Genomic DNA, 17,240 nt, shown 5'->3' with positions numbered 1-17,240 from the left:
TTCTGGAAAGAAAATGGTCACATAATTAATGAACAAACCTTATTCATTACATGTCATACTTATGCACCATGGAAATTGATGTGAGTTTTGCCAGTGATTTCAATTGTCACTTGAAAAATTAATTTTCTTCTCTAGCTGTGAAATGACAAAAAAAGGCTATTTTTTACGTGTATATTGTCTTCCACCATTCCTTCAGCCTTCACAATCCCCCCAAAATATTCAAAGATATACATACTTACTTATTAATAATACTGTAACTTAGTAACTGCAAAGACTAATGTACCAAGAACAGTGTTCAATTTCTACTAGAAGTCTATTGGATCATGAATACTTGTAGAAAGATGAGGATGGGTAAAAAAATACTAAAATAACTTGTTCTTACCAGGATTCAAAATACTTCCCTGCAGTGCCTCCAAAGTAGCAAATCTATTGGCCCTCCACAAATCCTTCCTGTCATCCTGCAACCACAACTTCGGTAAACATAAAATGTGAACAATGCCTTGGTTATGAAAATGCTGTTTGCTGAGTTGATTGCTATACACTATTAAAAAAAAAAAAAAAAAAAAAAAAAGAAGAAAATTTGTATAGCCACTGGCAAATCTGGCCTACCGATTTTATGGTTTTTGATCTTTTCCTGTGATACAAACCTCTATTTATATTATTAGGGGATGCATACTTTTTTATTATTAGAGAATTGCTCAATGCTATGTCACAGACAGCAGCAGGTGATAGGGGATTGGGCTGCTTTTTCCTGTCATGATATTCTCCTCTTCCTTATGCTCACACTTCCTGAACACACACAAGATAGGAACAGCTCACTGATTGACAGCACAGGGTTAAGCTGAGCAGAAATTTTAAGAAGCCTCAGGAAAGTATGATATTAAATATCAAACCAATATTTGCAGTCAGGTTTTAGCATGGCAGAAGAAGGAGAGTGATAAGTTTGCTGAAGACAAAACAAAAGAAATAATGTAATAGAAATGGAATTACTAGACGATATCAGTAAAGTGAGATTTAGACAATCTTTTGTTGTTTCTGTGCTCTGCAAAATAATTCACAGTAGATCACAGAATATTCTGAGTTGGAAGGGACCCACAAGGATCAATGAGACCAACTCTTAAGTGAATGGCCTACAGAAGGATCAAGGCCACAACCTTGATGTTATTAACAACATGCTCCAACAAAATGAGCTAATCTCAGGGTCAATAAATGATCATAAGAACATTTCTTAAGCCCTCAGGTGAGGGTTAAAAAATGAATACGATGAAAAGCTTTTCTCTGCTGTGATAAAATCAATCAGTTTTGTCATTTACTTTAAATGAGAAAAATTGCAACCCAGCAAATTACGTGGTGTTCAGCCTATGAACACTACTGCTATATGAGCTCAACAAATGTACTTTATTAAAATTTGTGGCAAGTTGCTTAATGTAATTTCATTATTTTCTTATATTTTATTAATTAAACATCATTGTAGTAGAATTTAATATAGGATTTTAAGAAGCACAGAAATTATTTTCTGTATCTCATTTAGATATATTTTAAAAATTAGTTAAATTTTTCCAAATGATGCTGGTATACGCATAGTAAGACATATCTTTATTATTATGCTCCTGAGTATAGATCAAAAGGCAAATATAAGATTAAGATCACTGTAGAGTGCAGTTTGCCTAATTGATTGCTGCAAGATTCATTGCATCAGGCATGCAAATAGAAAATAAAGCATTCAATTTTGAAGCTTTAATTTTAAAATTTTTCAAATCTCTCCTTAGATCTTATTAAATTCCAAGTAAGTCAATTAAGCAGATGTATAAATGTTTTGGGGACTAAGAAGATACTAGTGAGTTGAAGTCTATATTAACAGTAGAAAAAATTCCATATACTTAATAACTGGTTGTCTTCTGGACACATACAGCAGCTTTACACAGAATGCAATTCTTTTGTGTAAGCACCATATCATCTCTAATAATTTTTCATTCATAATCCTACTTCCACAAGCCTATGAAAGAACAGGTGAACGCTAACTAGCATATGACATGGTGGTGTAAAAAGTATCACGAAGATGGCTCAGTTATTGTCTTTATGGTAATAATCAATTCTTGACTGCAGAAAGAATGAGATGCCACAATAGTTTCCTTGCAAAGGGAAAGGATATCACTCTACCTATACACTTAAAGTTGGAATATCTGTATGTCACATTAAGGGAAAATAACTACATTTAAGTTTACATGGGAATACTTTATGCTACAGCTCAGAAAATGATGACTGTAACTAGTATGTCCCCAGGAAGAAAGAGTAATGCTGTAGAAAAATAGTTTTATTTACCATTAATATTTTTTTTCTTTTTTTAAAATCACAATACTGAAGAAGATATTATTTTCTTGGCAAATTTTAAAGATAATTATTAAATGGTAAAAGTTTCAAATTCTTGTTTCCTGTTCAAAAGTGCAGTCACAGCTAAATGGAATCCTGTTATTTCAAATGTCACTAGAGCCCAGTGTAAAATATTATCCTGTAAAGGGAAAGCTTGCAAAATATATTCTTAGGTCCTTTCTCAATCAGCATACTCTAGCCAAATTTGAGTATTTATCAGGCAGAATAGATGACACTGCATATTAATGTAAACAATTTCTAGAATTCCACTCCTTTACATACAAACCATATAACATAAACTCCAAATATTGTTGCACTGTTTGGAGATTAAAAGATGATAGATGCTTGCATTGACAAAAAGATTTGATATTCCTAGTTGTCAAACATTAAAAGTTATGGAGTGATACATTATTGTTGCTTATTTTTATGACTTCCCTTTTTAATGAAACAGATACAGATTATATTTAGTGCAAAGGATATTTCCCAAGGCAACAGAACCTTATTTCCAGGGCTTGCATACTTAAGGACCACATTTAGTCTTCACTTGAAGACAAGCCTCGCTTGTGAGGCTTGTATTAAAGTGTAAGGGAAAGATCTGATTCTTGATTATAAATAGCTATAATTTCTATATATTTATAAGAATATAGAAGTTTTGTCTTGAGACTTTAATGAAAGTCACTTTTTACATTTAAATATTCACAAATATATGAAGACACAACCCTCCCCATTCACTACCTACCATGTTCTGATGAGTTATATCTTATCTATGAGTTTCTAATCAGTCTCCCAAGAGGAAGATAAATATTGGAAACAGACCCCACTTTTACAACACTTACTCTTCCAGCTGGGTTTGAATTTTATTAATCTGTTTCTCCTTTCTTTTTGTTACTATTTTAATTTTTTTTGGTCTGTGTAATTCTTCATCTTGCTGACCATTTCCACATTCATTCCAAATCCTCAGGTTCAAGGTTTATCCAGAATCCTGTCCCTAAATTTCAGAAGGAAAGCAGCAAATAAAAGTAGAGACAATAAGAAGTCAACTTGCTCTATGTGAATAGCAATGGAAAGGTGAAGTTTCTTTCCTTAAAATGTTCCAGACCATGTCAGATTGTAAGGAAACAAGAATAGACATATTGATGCACTGGTAATTGCATCAATTAAAACTGTTTAGCATATTAAAATCTAGAATGAAAAAATCAGGTGTATCTTCATGAAAATATATCTGAAATAAACACATCTTAACTAAAAGTAGAATCTAGAATATTTACTCCATTCTCAGAAAATATTGAAAATAAATTATTTTCCATTACAGAATCATCCCTATTCCTCTAGTCCAGTTACAATCAGCACTATTGAGTCAGCCTAGTAGGACCCTCACTCTGTCTGGTGGATGTGTCTTTGTCCTCACTGGCATTCCAGTTTCTGCACATAGCAGTTTCTCCTCATCTCATATTTTTATACTATCTGACAAGCATGTTCAACTGAGAAAGTAGATATTGTTTAATTACTTATTGTTTTCAGAGTTAGTAAGCTTAAGCCTTGAAGACCTTACTTTGCATGCAGCAGTGGACCTATTTCTTTGGTCATTCACCAATTACTAAAGGATTTTCTAAGGTGTTCTGGTTTTCTGCCCCAAATAAATGATATTAGTGTGAGTTTGGAAACAATTATATAAAAAGTTCTTTTATAGCTCTGGTTTCCATCCAAGAAGATGTGGTGAAGGTCGCACTTACATGAGCAGTCTGTTTGAATAGGTTTCATGCTGTGATGCCATACTACTCATGAGTCACTTTCCTCATACTTCAAATTATTCACTCTCCTTCAGAATACCTTATTTTCACGCTTCCCTAGAAACAAGTAGAAGGCAGTGGAATGCAAATGGATATTAAATAGCCTGAGCATACATACACTTTTCCTGTAGCTTGACTTCAGTTAATGGGCTAACCAATAATAGCTTCAGGAAATATATTGTCTTTTCCTTCCTACTAAGTTGCATAATGGTGCATATTCTCCAGCATTGTGAGTTCCAGCACTGAAGTCAGGCATTTATCAGAATATGCGCAGGATGTATTCAGTTATTTTTTGTGGAAATCATAGAAGGAAAGAAAAGAAGGGAATTTTTGAAGCTCTGAGCTTGTGTGGACGGTACTCCTAGGTACCATATCCAGACTTTCCAAAAAACCAAAGGGAAATTCCACGAAGGAGTGAAAGACTATGCATAATATTGTACATGGAAAAAAAACCCTTATGTTTATGAGAAAGGATGCTTTCTGCTGCTAATTTAATACTTTATGTTCATTTGCATTGAATAAACAATTTACTCAAAGGAATAAAAAAGATCTAAAACAATTACCAAACTATTATATTAATCACAATAGATGTACCTCAATTTCTTAATTTTAAATATATAAAGAAAAAATGAATGAAACTTTCAATGATATCTTGAATAAATAGATGAATTTGGGTCAAGTACTACGATTTAAATAAGTGGATTTACATTATCCAAGAGGAGATTGTTTCTTACAAGGTTTAACCCAGCAAATGTTCAAACAAATGCATCATAACTTATTGCTATGTCAGAAATAGGGCTTCAAACTTTGTTACTCATCCTGATTTCACCTGGGATGGAATTAATTTCTTCTAAGGAGCTTGTGAAGTGCTGTGTTTTGGATTCAAAATGTTAATAATATTAATGTTGATTTGGTTTTTGTTGAGTCGTATTTATCCTAAATCAAGGGATATTTTTCTTTTTGTCTGTGCTCATGCTATGCCAGTGATAAGGTCCACCTAAGAAAAACAGGAGAGAGCATTGCTGGGATGGGCAGCTTGAATTGACAAAAAGGATATTCCACACCATAGTATGCTATGTCCAGTATATAAACTGGGGCAGTTTCCCAGAAGGCTGGCCAGTCTAAGTTTAGGAATGTGCTCTGGCATTAGTCAGCAGGTCAATGCATCTCTTGTTTTTTGTTTGTTTTTTTTCCCTATTCCCTTTTATTGTCATTATTATGGTTGTTGTTGTTATTATTGTTCTTGTTATTATTTACTATTATTACATAATAGGTATTTATTCATTATTAAAATGCTTTTACTTCAACCTACAAGTTTTATTTTTGATTTTCCCCCCCATTCCACTGTGGGAAGATGTTGGAGAGGGGGTGTTGAGTGAGTGTCTGTGTAGTGTTTATTACCAGCTGGGCTTAAACCTTGACTTTACTGGAGTCAAAAGCCTTCCAAATAGACCATATAGCTGCAGCTGCAGATTTAGTAAAATTGTCTCAAACTAGATATAAGATATACCTTTTTGACTATGAGGGTAGTGAAACACTGGAACAGGTTTCTGTTCCAGAGAGGTGGTAGATGTCCCATCCCTGAAAGCATTTCAAACACATGGACAGGACTCTAAGCAATCCAATCTATTTGAAGATATCCCTGCTTTGGATTAGATGGTCGTTATAGAGCCCTTCCAATGTAGCTCATTCTATGATTCTGGAGTTATATACTCTTTGATTATTTTACTTTATTCAATTGATTTATTTGATTATTTTACTTTATTAAATTAGTCAATTATTTTACTTTATTCACTTTGATTATTTTACTTTATTAAATTTTTCTTTACCCCTAGCCCCATAAATTGCCTTCTTTTTTCCTCAGAAATGAATCTTGAGCAAAGAAATACTAACATGATGGGCAGTCTACCTACTTAGGAGAAGAGAGTTCTGCATTCCCACATACTTCCCTGTTTGCAAACATGTCACAGTAAATACAGTTCTCTATCCAGTGGACACATTCCACTGGTGAGTCTCTTATTCTACTACTTTGCTCTGCAAGCTTTTTTCATTGTTATATCACTTGTCACTGCAATGAATAAAATAATGTACAAGTTATTTCCCTGGCGATTGCTGACTAAACCATTTGTATTGATTGGTTAATCCTTGGAGCAGTACATACCTGTGGTGGGTTATGCTGTGTAAAGCAATGGGGTCTGGGTAGATCAGTAGACTGAAAAAATGTGGGAAAGCAGAATGAGATCTAAATATCAGAGGTTAAAAAGAACTAGGAAATTTTCAAAAAGATGCAGAAAATACTTCACATGGTCCATTTCAAGGTAAAACACTGAAAGATTTTAAAGTAGGATAATTAGGAAATATTAAAACTCTAAAAGAATCTAGAACCATGGAAGCTTCAAGAATCAGTAAAAAAACCAGCATTGCTCCAAGATGATGTTTGTCAAACGGATTACTGTAAGTCAGAGCTCATTATCTGAAGTTGTGGCACCATAAGAAAATGGAAGACATGTCATTGTTAAGTTCATATGATGATGTTCAAAGATACATGGTCAGGTCAGCTTGTTTGGGTTTGGTTTTTTTGGGTTTTTTTTGTTTGGTTTATTTTTTTAGGTCAGACAAATGATCTCTGCATTATGTTCCTTGTCTGGTGTAAAGTTACAAATAGCTGTATTTTTAACAACTGGTCAAAGAGACACTTGAGTAATGATAAGGTAACCTTACTGATTAGCTCAGAAAACAGCTACTGCCAGGGAATTAATTAACAAAGGCCTGATATGTCTTTGTTTCTGGAACACTCATTTTAGTGTAGTGAATCGGGAGAAAAAGTAACCACACTCATTAAACAATATTTTTTTTCTGAACATTCTCTTTTATAAATAAAATTATTTCCAGTTCTATACCAATTAAAATATCTGGAGGTGTAGCTGGGGATGTAGTTATGTCTCCATAGCACAATGACATAAAAGTTAAACATTAGGCAATAGGTGCTGCCATACACCTCACAGCAAAGATTTGGATAAATGCACAAAGAAATGATTACAAGGAGTGTCACTGCCATTTTTCAGGCTGTATTGCACTGAATAATACACAGTGAAAAGAAAAATAAATTATTCCCCTCTGTGATCCCATAGTCAGCAGATATTTTGTTGATGTAGTACCAGTCAGACAAAAAAGGTGTTTGATCTTACATGAGCACACACCCAAAGGCCTTTAATCTGTCACAGTCATTAATGCCAATGACATTTTCACTGACCTGCTAGAATTCTTTAACTCTTTCTAGACAACATTTTGTGACATATCCATCCTTCCAATTAAATCTGATGATGACTTGGTTCAGGGAATATTCTCAGGAGCAAAGAGAAGAAGTGTTCTCCATTGTCTTTTAAATTACAGATCATGATGATGGCCACATGACAATTAGCAAAATACTGAGTGAAATGCATTTTGTAATTTAGCTTCCAAATGACCTTTACATTAGAGAACTCAGGGATGTGTGGGCTAGTATGGCACTAAATGTATCAGAAGAGTTAGAAAGAGAGGAAATATTGTATTCTATACCAATAAAGAATTAGAAAACTAAATACGTGACAGTATAATTTTGTATTTTTACCTCTCCTGAATGTTTTAAAGACAAGCATCTTCATTTGGCAGCCAGAGAATTTTTTTTTTTCTTGTGGCATGTGTACAAAGCAAGAAAAAATTCTCTATCATTTCTAAAATTCAGTAAAACAAAAAACTGAAGGAGAGATGTTTACCTATCTCTATTAAACAATCTCTGAGGCTTTCAGGAAGAAAAGCTCAGGTGTACTCTATTTCCTTGTGGGTTTATGTGTAAATCTTTCTGTAGTGTAAACAGGCTAGGCATAGGATGACTTATTTTGACCGCTATCCTCAGCAATGCCACATGCTGTGCAGACAAAGCCTTTGAAGGGTTCAGTGTCAGTTATTAAGGAGACAGATGGGATTTGCAACCAGCCTGCACTCCAGATAACCTTACAACAGTGGTGCTGAGAGTCATGAAGTTATTGTGCTTGCATAGTTTTACAGCCATGGAAGTGAACTTACAGGTGTCATCTGGCACCATTCTGAGCCAAACCACACAGAAATTTTAGCCACTTTTCTTCACAAGGTCAGGTATAGCATCCTGATAGCTCTGGAGATGGTTGTTCTCCATCTTGAAGGTTTGATATCAGAATGTATAATGGAATGGATATGTACAAAGAAACCACTTTATTCCACAACTACATAGTAAAAAGGGAATTAGGCATACCTAAGTTTTTGTAGTTTTCGTAGGTTTTCTATTTCTATTACCAGTAGACAGATAGAGACAGATACTACAGGGGGAATAAAGGTCCTCTCTATCCACATGACATTTTCACAGCTATGGATGACCTTTCTGTTCTTCAGTTAGTATTTTCAGATCACTTTGCCCACATTGTCTTGTCAAAGTCAGAACTGAAACAGGAAAAACAAGAGCCCCAAAGCCAGATTATAAATCTAGGCAGAACATGTCTGTTTTATTGAAGGTAAGTGCTGTTAGCTATCTCCTTGCCTCATGTGTGCCAAGTCCAATGGGATGAGAGGCAGACAGTAGACCCTGATGAGTGGCAGAATTTTACACAGAAAATAATGAAGTGCATCAAGAAAAGTGAGGAAATCACAGAGGTTTTAAAAATGAAAAGAAAACAGAGAATTTTTTCCAAATGTTTGTGTATGAGGTACTGACTTCCAATATTATGTTGCATGCTCAGGAGACAGCAAAGGTCATGGCTCAGGGGAACATCACCTTCTAATCAGTCATTCACTGGTGTCCCATATAAATATTTTCTTCTCTAATATGTTCTCCTTTCCTCATGATGCTTCTGCACAAGGGTGAGTCTACCACACTATGCAGCAGGAGGCAACGCTCAGTAGAACAAACATTTTAGCCTTAGTTTCACTTTTTCCTGTTTATGACCATGGCATACAGCTATCATAATTCCTGAAATATCTGGTCCCCTGCTAGCCTTGGGCATTGACACAACAGGATGTGGGGGTACAACTGCCACCCTAACTTCATCTCCAGGCTGCACTATGATCTTAGAAATGCTCATCAGGCCTTGGCCTTGACAAACATCACCCAGGCTGAGCTGCTCTTGCACTTTTCAGAAACGCTGTCTGTTCTTCAGAACTTATATTGTCCAATGGGCTCCTTTTTTTAACATACAGGTGTGGAAATTTATTTTTCTTACCTGAGTAACAATCCAAGCGGAACAACATTTTTGTTATTGAAATTTCAAGGAAAGTTATTGACCCAAATTGCATCCAGGATGGAAAATTATTACACCTTGAGCCAACTCCCTTGTGACTTTATAAGCAGTGGCCCTTAATGTTACTCTTTGAGCTCTCCTAGACTGCAGCAGGCTGTGACCAGAAAAGTACTTCTTACTGGGGCACCTCTCAGAGCCAGTGAAATCTCAAGTTTGCTATACTTGAAGACCACCACCAAAAGCCAGCAATGGAGCCTGGGCTATTTCCACTCCTTGAGGCTTGATCTTTCACCCATTGCAAAGAGGCAAAGCAAATTTTTCACAGGTATATATACACCTTAGATCTTTAGATCACTTTGTGTGCATGTGATTATGCTATAGAAAATGTATTATGAATGTTGCTGTCTTAATTTTTTTAAGTATGTTAGATTTCTAAGTAAATTAGGTTTAAAAGTGAGTTACTTTTGTGCCTATAGTAAATTCTATGCAATCTTTTTGTTAAGGCTATTGCCTGAATAAACCATCACTTTATTAAACTTGAATTAAACTATTTAAGTTTAAATTATTTTAAAATCCTTTTAAAATTATTTGAACTTTTAAATTATTTTTAAAACCTTTGGCTCAAACCACTGGTCAAGTCCAGAGCTAAATTTGGAAAGGGGTCCTCTATGAGCCTTGTGAATCAACAGAAGAGTCTGCCTTACTCCTTTTTATCCTTGCCCTTTCCCATTGTTACTCTTTTCCATCCCTAGCCTCCATGTAGATAATTTTGGGTTGATTTTAATCTGAGTTTTCTCTGTGTGCTGTAACAATTTAATAAGTAGTAGAGTGAACAATAGTAGTAGACTTGCCAACAATTTTTGTCCACTTTCACTTTTGTATTAAACCTGGTTTTGCCCATACTTTTGCTGGTGATCCTTTGAGCGATCTGAGAGACCCATTTCTGACAAAGGATCACAGATAGCAGGCAATTTGAAAAAAAAAAATAGAAAATCCAATCTCATCACATGTCAATGACAAGGAAGAAGAAAAAAGGGATTTGGTTGTCCCAGTTATACTGAAATTAGGTTATCAGTTCTGGTGGTGGGAGGTCTACCCCAGCCTTCTCTGTTTAAGTGTCTGTCAAGCATAGTATGAAACACATATATGCACAAATATATTAACCTGCTGGAGCTTCTGAATGTCTTCTCAGCATGATGTGCAAATGCTGCTACGCTCTGTTAATCTAAATCTGTGTAAAGTATAACAAAAGTAATGTTCCATACACTGCAGTAATAGACATATGATGTGAATCTTGCATTCAACCCATTCTATGAAATATTTAACTATTATCTTGGGTATTTTCAAAGTCATAGGAAAGATGTTGAAGAATAAAAGGGATCTGCAGGGGTTTTGTACATGTTCTTAATTTGGAAATGGAAAAGTGAAGTCTGACAGATATCTTTTGCAATATAATCATAAGAGGGTTCTAGATTCTTTTGGTTAGTTAGCAATTTTTTTCTCTGGGTTGAGTATTTTTTACTTAATCAGTATGCAGAAGCAACATAGCACGTTGATATGTCTACCCCAGGAGTGACTTCTAGATGCCATTGCATTATAAATCATTGAAAAAACACTAAATTCATAATGACTCTTACATTAAACTCACTGAATAGATTATAGTACATTTAATGGCCCATGCCCATCCTTTTTATTTTTTCAGTGACACTTGTAGTTGGAGAGTTGTATTTTCCACAGTTTTCTTTATATATAAGTGGATTGTATTGCTTCTCACCTTGTTGTATGTTCGTGGTTTTGAGTAGCAGCTTTTTGAGGGATTTCTTTGTAAAGGATGAAAGCTCACCCTCCCCATCATTATTTCTCCTTTGAGTTTTCTGAAAAAAAATGCTTTCAAACAGTCTCCTTTTCCTCTAAACATAAAGACAGCTAAGAACAAAATGAAAATACAGCAACTACCCCCAATATTAGCTTTCCCTTCCTTTGGTAAACCCTAGTGGTTTGAACTACCATTAAAAGGAACTTGGTTTGTTGTTTGTTTTTGTTGGTTTTTTTCTTTTTTTTACTTTAAGCCTTCTCCATTAAGTGAGAGTTCTGCAGATCACAGAGCTACAAGTCAGTTGCAGAATATATGTTGTGGTAAGTAGAATTAACCTCTTGACCTTCAATTCTCCTCTCCTGTGATGCACACAGATACTTCTCTAACCATGAAGATGTTTTTACAGACAAACAAAGAATGGCTTTTTGCCACTATTTCTCACTGAAAGCTGAGCTAGTAGTCCACAAATTCAAGTTTTTAGGCTGTTTCAGCTGTATTTAGTGAAAATAAAGTTGCACATTTCTACTAAATATCTGTATTTTAATGGCAAAAATGCATCCATACTTATGCATCCACCCCATTTTGACTTGGAAAAAAAATGGTAAATTTATATTAAAAACCAGATTTGTTGTACTTGTTTACTAGCTCTTATAAAAGTGTATTTGCAAGTGTTTACATGCATTTCTAATATTTTGCTTTTTTTAAAAAAAGAAGATACAGATGATTTTTCAGAAAATAGCTGGAAATGAAACTCTGGCTGTCAAAAAGAGAAAACTACAATCTGTTTTTTTAAAAAAAAACAGTAACAGAGAAGAAATTATTTGGTTAGGGATGGCTCCGCAAAATCTGAAATTAGGCTGAATGCAGCAAAGCTTGACAATACTTTGAACCTGACATAACTGAGCCAAAACATTTCAGAAGAAAAATTTCCTATGTTTCCTAGGAATGGAAGCAACAATATGTTGAATAACAGATGCAAATAAAAGCTAATTTGTTATTGATAGCATTAGGACCAAGAATGAGCACCTTACACTGTAAATGATGACCTATGTCTCCTTGTCACAAATGTTTCAGATTGATTATGCAGCAAAGACAACAGTGGATCAAATTTTGTGTGTAATTAAAAATTTGCTTCTCTGCTGAGAGAGAGAGAAAGCAGTAAAATTTAAAAATTAGTTTCCAGGATAATTTTCTGACCAATTTAGGGAACAATTATTTGTTAATTTCCCATTAATATATGGGGAATTATATAAATTGTGTAACCAAACTAACTTCTTTAGTTCTTCCAAGGAAGTGACTATTTATGCGTTACCCTTTATTTCAGTGTTTCAAATGAAAGTAGAAGAAATAAATGTATTTATTCAGAGAATAACTTCTAGCTTCTTTGTAAGAAATAATTTTAATTTTCTTTTAAAAAAATAAAATCAATTGACTTAGAAAAGCATTGTGTGAAACACATTGTTTTGCCAAGACAGAGGGATGTATGAATCTCTGGGACATTTGCATGTTTTACATGTTACAATAATGCTTATTTTACTTGTGGATGTAACTACAAAAACAAAATCTCTCAGACTGTGATAGTACAAGAGGACACAATTTGTCCTTCTGCAAAACTATGATACATTATTTTGGGTTCCTTACTGTATAATTAGAAACTTTAAAAAAGTGGCATATTTGAATGTCTGTTGGGAAGATACATGTATGTTCAAACAATCAAGTTTTCTAGAATTGGTAAATCCTGAAAGGTCATTGGGCTCTTCATTGTATGACACAATTGTACTCTAAAAGGCTCTAAGTACTGTACAAAAAAAAAAAAAAAATATTCCTCTTGTACAACCATTGTAACTACCGGAATGGCCTCTCCTTCCAATTATCAGGTCTTAACAATTTACTGCACTAACTCTGTCATGTTACTTCTATGAGCACATGTTCTTAGCTCACAAGAAGGAGAAGTAATCTAACTTCAGCCTCTAATGAATGGCTTGAACCAGCTTACTGTTGTTCTGTAACAATGTTTCCTGTGGGGTTTCACCCCCGGATTGGGGTGACCCCAAAAGATGGAAAAGTCCCTCCTCCAACCCGTGCCTTCGAAGAAAGACTCAGTAGTCTTCTGTTGTCTGTTCTCAAGGTAGTTTATTGTTGGTTATCTAAAAGATTCTTCTCCTGAACTGCTGTGGCCTGTTCAGCAGCTCAGACAAAGGCACACTGCCCTCCCAGGGGGCTGGTGCCATCTTTTATATCATATATTACGTACTACATGTTTATGCTTTTTCTCCAATGTCTACTATCTATATTGAATGGTGACTTTCTACTGTAATCCAATCTGTGAGTGCCAACATCACCAAAGACATGGAGGTTAGGAAGGAGAAAGAAAGAGGACAGGGCACACCCAAATCCCTCCATCTTAGACCTCTTTACCCCCATGTACAAAACTTGGACCCCTGCGTACAAGGCTTAAAACCCCCCTGTACAACACTCAAAAATCCTTCCTTTCACTTTGTGACTACTTCTACTATGCTATCTAAACTTGTTTGTGTGGCTTGTAATTCTTCATACAGAGTTAGTAATTTACTCCATGGGCTAAGATCAAAACCCCACGTGTGTCTTTGGCTGCATGCCAGGGTCTCAGAGCCCCCTGCCAGCAGCTCTGGCCATCCAGGACATCCAGAGGGATGTTCTGGATTCCGACAGTTTCCAAACAGTTTCTATTATTCTTGGTAATTTTTGTGATTTAATAATCTTCTGCAGCTTAACAGCTATAAGGTTTTTTCAATTTTTTTTTTTAAGTGGTGACCCCACAAGGAAACCAGGGACAATTTTTACATCATGTTAATATATATGAAATTTCTTGCCAAAGGAGAAAATCCCTATCAAAATATAGATGAATATATTTAACCAATAAAATTTTATACAGTGTAATTAAAGCAAAATGAAGGGCAGTTTTCCTCAGGTGAAACTATTTGGTTTTGGGCTAGTCAAGCAACATTCGAGAGACAGTTCATTGCTTATCAATTTCTGCAATATTTTTTTTGTTTTGAAAAATATTGCAGGGTTTTCAATAGCTTCACTTTTTCTCTCTCAGGGAAAACATGTGATTGTTTCTTCTGCTAAGACCAGTGAGAGCACAGGAGAAAGAAAGCAAAGAAAGCACCTGTGAAGATTGTCTCTCATAAACACAAAGAGCATCTGTGCAGGTATATATATATATATATATATATGTGTGTGTGTGTGTGTGTGTGTGTGTGTGTGTGTGTAGTTTAAGAAACATTTGGTGCAATTTGGTGTTGGTAGCACAGCAGATGTGAGGATGTGAGACTGAATGAGAAATTTGAACAAGAAAGAAGAAAAAAAATTATTATGTAAATATTTATTACATTTCTGAAATAAGTGACCAGTTACTTCTTTTTTTGTTTTGTTTTGTTTTTTTTTTCTCTAAATGGGAAAAAACCTGGTTGTATCATTAATGCAACATATAGATCCCCAGTTCTAAGCTGGATGTTTCATTGTTGTTCTCTTTTCTGGACTCTCAGGATAATCTCATAGGTTTTATTCTGCACTTATCATTCAGTCATTTTCTTCTCTGGTCAGCCTAGATTTTATTATTCTATCTGGCCTATTGGCTACTGTGCAATGAGAACTGCTTTGAAATTGGAGACAGAGAATACACCCTTTTTAATCCTTTCCTAAAAAATAGCTGAAGCGTCTGAAAGCACGAAGGCAGAGGGCCCAGGTCTCACTGCCAGTTTGAAGTCATTTGGAGCCAGATAGATTAGACAAGCTGTTCACATATAATAAATTCAAAGTGTCAGACTTGTTGATGATGTACAGAATAATTCTGTGGTGTAGAATACTTGGTGCAGACATGACAGATGCAAAGTATGACAACAAGGTCCATGGCATCTCTGAGATGCCTTGAGCTGGAGGTGTTACCTTTCCTTTCCCATAAGTCTGGTTTTGTTTAAGAATCATGGGAAAAGAGAAAACTCTACCGAGACATTATTTACTCAAGAATAATCTCTCTTGTTGCAGCAGTTTTTTTTCACATCACCTTCTATCTTCATATTCCTAATTGAATTTTATGCAACATTTAAAATTTCTTATCTCATAAACTTCCTATTTCACTTATTCTTTTAACAGCATTTGTTGTATATTTGGGTAATCAGTATCTTAACATTTTGTCAAATATTTCAGCGTATGATGAACACAGTTTAAGGGTTTTTTTTCCACACTCAGTGACAGAAACCTGAATTTGACTTTCCATTTTTTTCTAAAATTTCTTTCACCTAAATCTTATTTGAAACATGGCTTTTGAGTTTGAGAAAACAGAACTCTCAATAATTTTATCAAATATTTTTTAAAAATCCTCCTTCTGATATTTGCCTTATTTCTTTAAAATTTTATTTAGTTTCTAATTTCTACATATAAGTTTGATTTTAATTCCTTTTATTCTCATTCTTCTATAAATCTTATCCATTCAAGAATTGTTTTAGCTGCTCATATATACTCACCATGGGAACAATTTTATCACTAAACAGTCTAAGCTTTTCTAAGTATTATATGTCAATGTGTTACATGTCTGCATTTCCTTCATACCATCAAGTTCAGATGTCACTCTGACCTGTATGTCAGCACCCAGTTTTATTTAATTGGCTTTTATTTGTCCTAAAGCTTGTGTTGACTCCAGAGACTATAAGATGTTTGCAAGATGAAATTATGGTAACGTTCAATTTGTAAGTTTAGGGGTCTTGAGGTAGAATAAAGGCAATATTGAACAAACAAAATAATATATTTCAGTTATGTTACAGAATAAATGGCAACAGCTCGTGCTGAATATAGAATGTGGGAGGTGAAAAAGTACACTTGTCTTTTCTGTTAAGAATTGGTTTTCACAAGATGAAGCCTTTAACATCTGCAATCTGGCTTCCTGCCAAGCCAAGAAAATAATGAACAGGACAGCAAATAGATACAGACTTTTCCTTCTGAAAATGATTTTGTGATTATCATTTTAAAAATGCTAAACGTGCATCTTGTTTGTTCTTGTGTACAAGTATACTGTAAATAATAAACTCTTTGCTCTGCTTAGATAGGCAGGTTTCATAAAAGACCAGTAGTTAGCCAACCCATTTTTAGTAGTTATAGCTGTCCATCTGCTTGCTTTGTTTTTTATAACATAAAAAAATTCTATTTGTTTCTTTTAGGTTAAAATCGGAGTTCCACCATAACAAATTCCTAATTCTGAAATTAAAGCTTGTCCAACATGTTTTCATCAATGCTAGGTGATGAAACTTCAAAATTGCTTTCTCATTTTTAGTTCTTGAATAAACTACATTCAGGCTACTGAAGCTAATTTGTCTTCATGCATGTTCTGTAGTTTTGTACTGTGACCAAAAAATTAATAATCACTTTTTGTTTCTCTTTCTTTACAACCGTTCCACATATCCTCATGAAGAGGCATACAGACAGTTTTAACATGATTCATTCATCCTGTTATGCATGTACATGTTAAATTTCTTTGGGTTCCTTATTTGGTGTGGGTAACTTTCAATAACTTTCCTTCCTTGTTTCTCTCTACCCTTTGAGTTTTAATTTTGCTTCTGGTGTAATGCAATATTTTGACTGAATTAAAAATGACAGCTTTTAAGACAGAGGGTGTACTCTGCTGAATGTTAGGTATACCATAATATAAAGCAGTAAATATTAAAGAAAAGCATCCATGAGGCAGAGCATAAAAGCAAATAAAGACATACATGTGCTTCTCTGTCTGAATCTAATTCTAAGAAGGAAAACAAGTATGTCCAAAGCAGAATGTTAAACCTCAAAAAAATATTTAGCTCTTTGTGTACAGGATACAGGTTATGTAGACTTGAGTGTATATGGATTAAATATTCCTTTAATATTTTTTTCATTACTGTAGATAAATTAATAATTATGTTACTTTTATGGCTGTATGACTATCAGTAGATATTTATGCACATGAACCTGTATACTTACTTAGAATAAAGGAAGACACAAGTT

Source organism: Motacilla alba, chromosome 1, assembly GCF_015832195.1.
Source record: "Motacilla alba alba isolate MOTALB_02 chromosome 1, Motacilla_alba_V1.0_pri, whole genome shotgun sequence".
Lineage (NCBI taxonomy): Eukaryota > Metazoa > Chordata > Aves > Passeriformes > Motacillidae > Motacilla > Motacilla alba.
Note: the sequence above shows the minus strand (reverse complement) of the source record.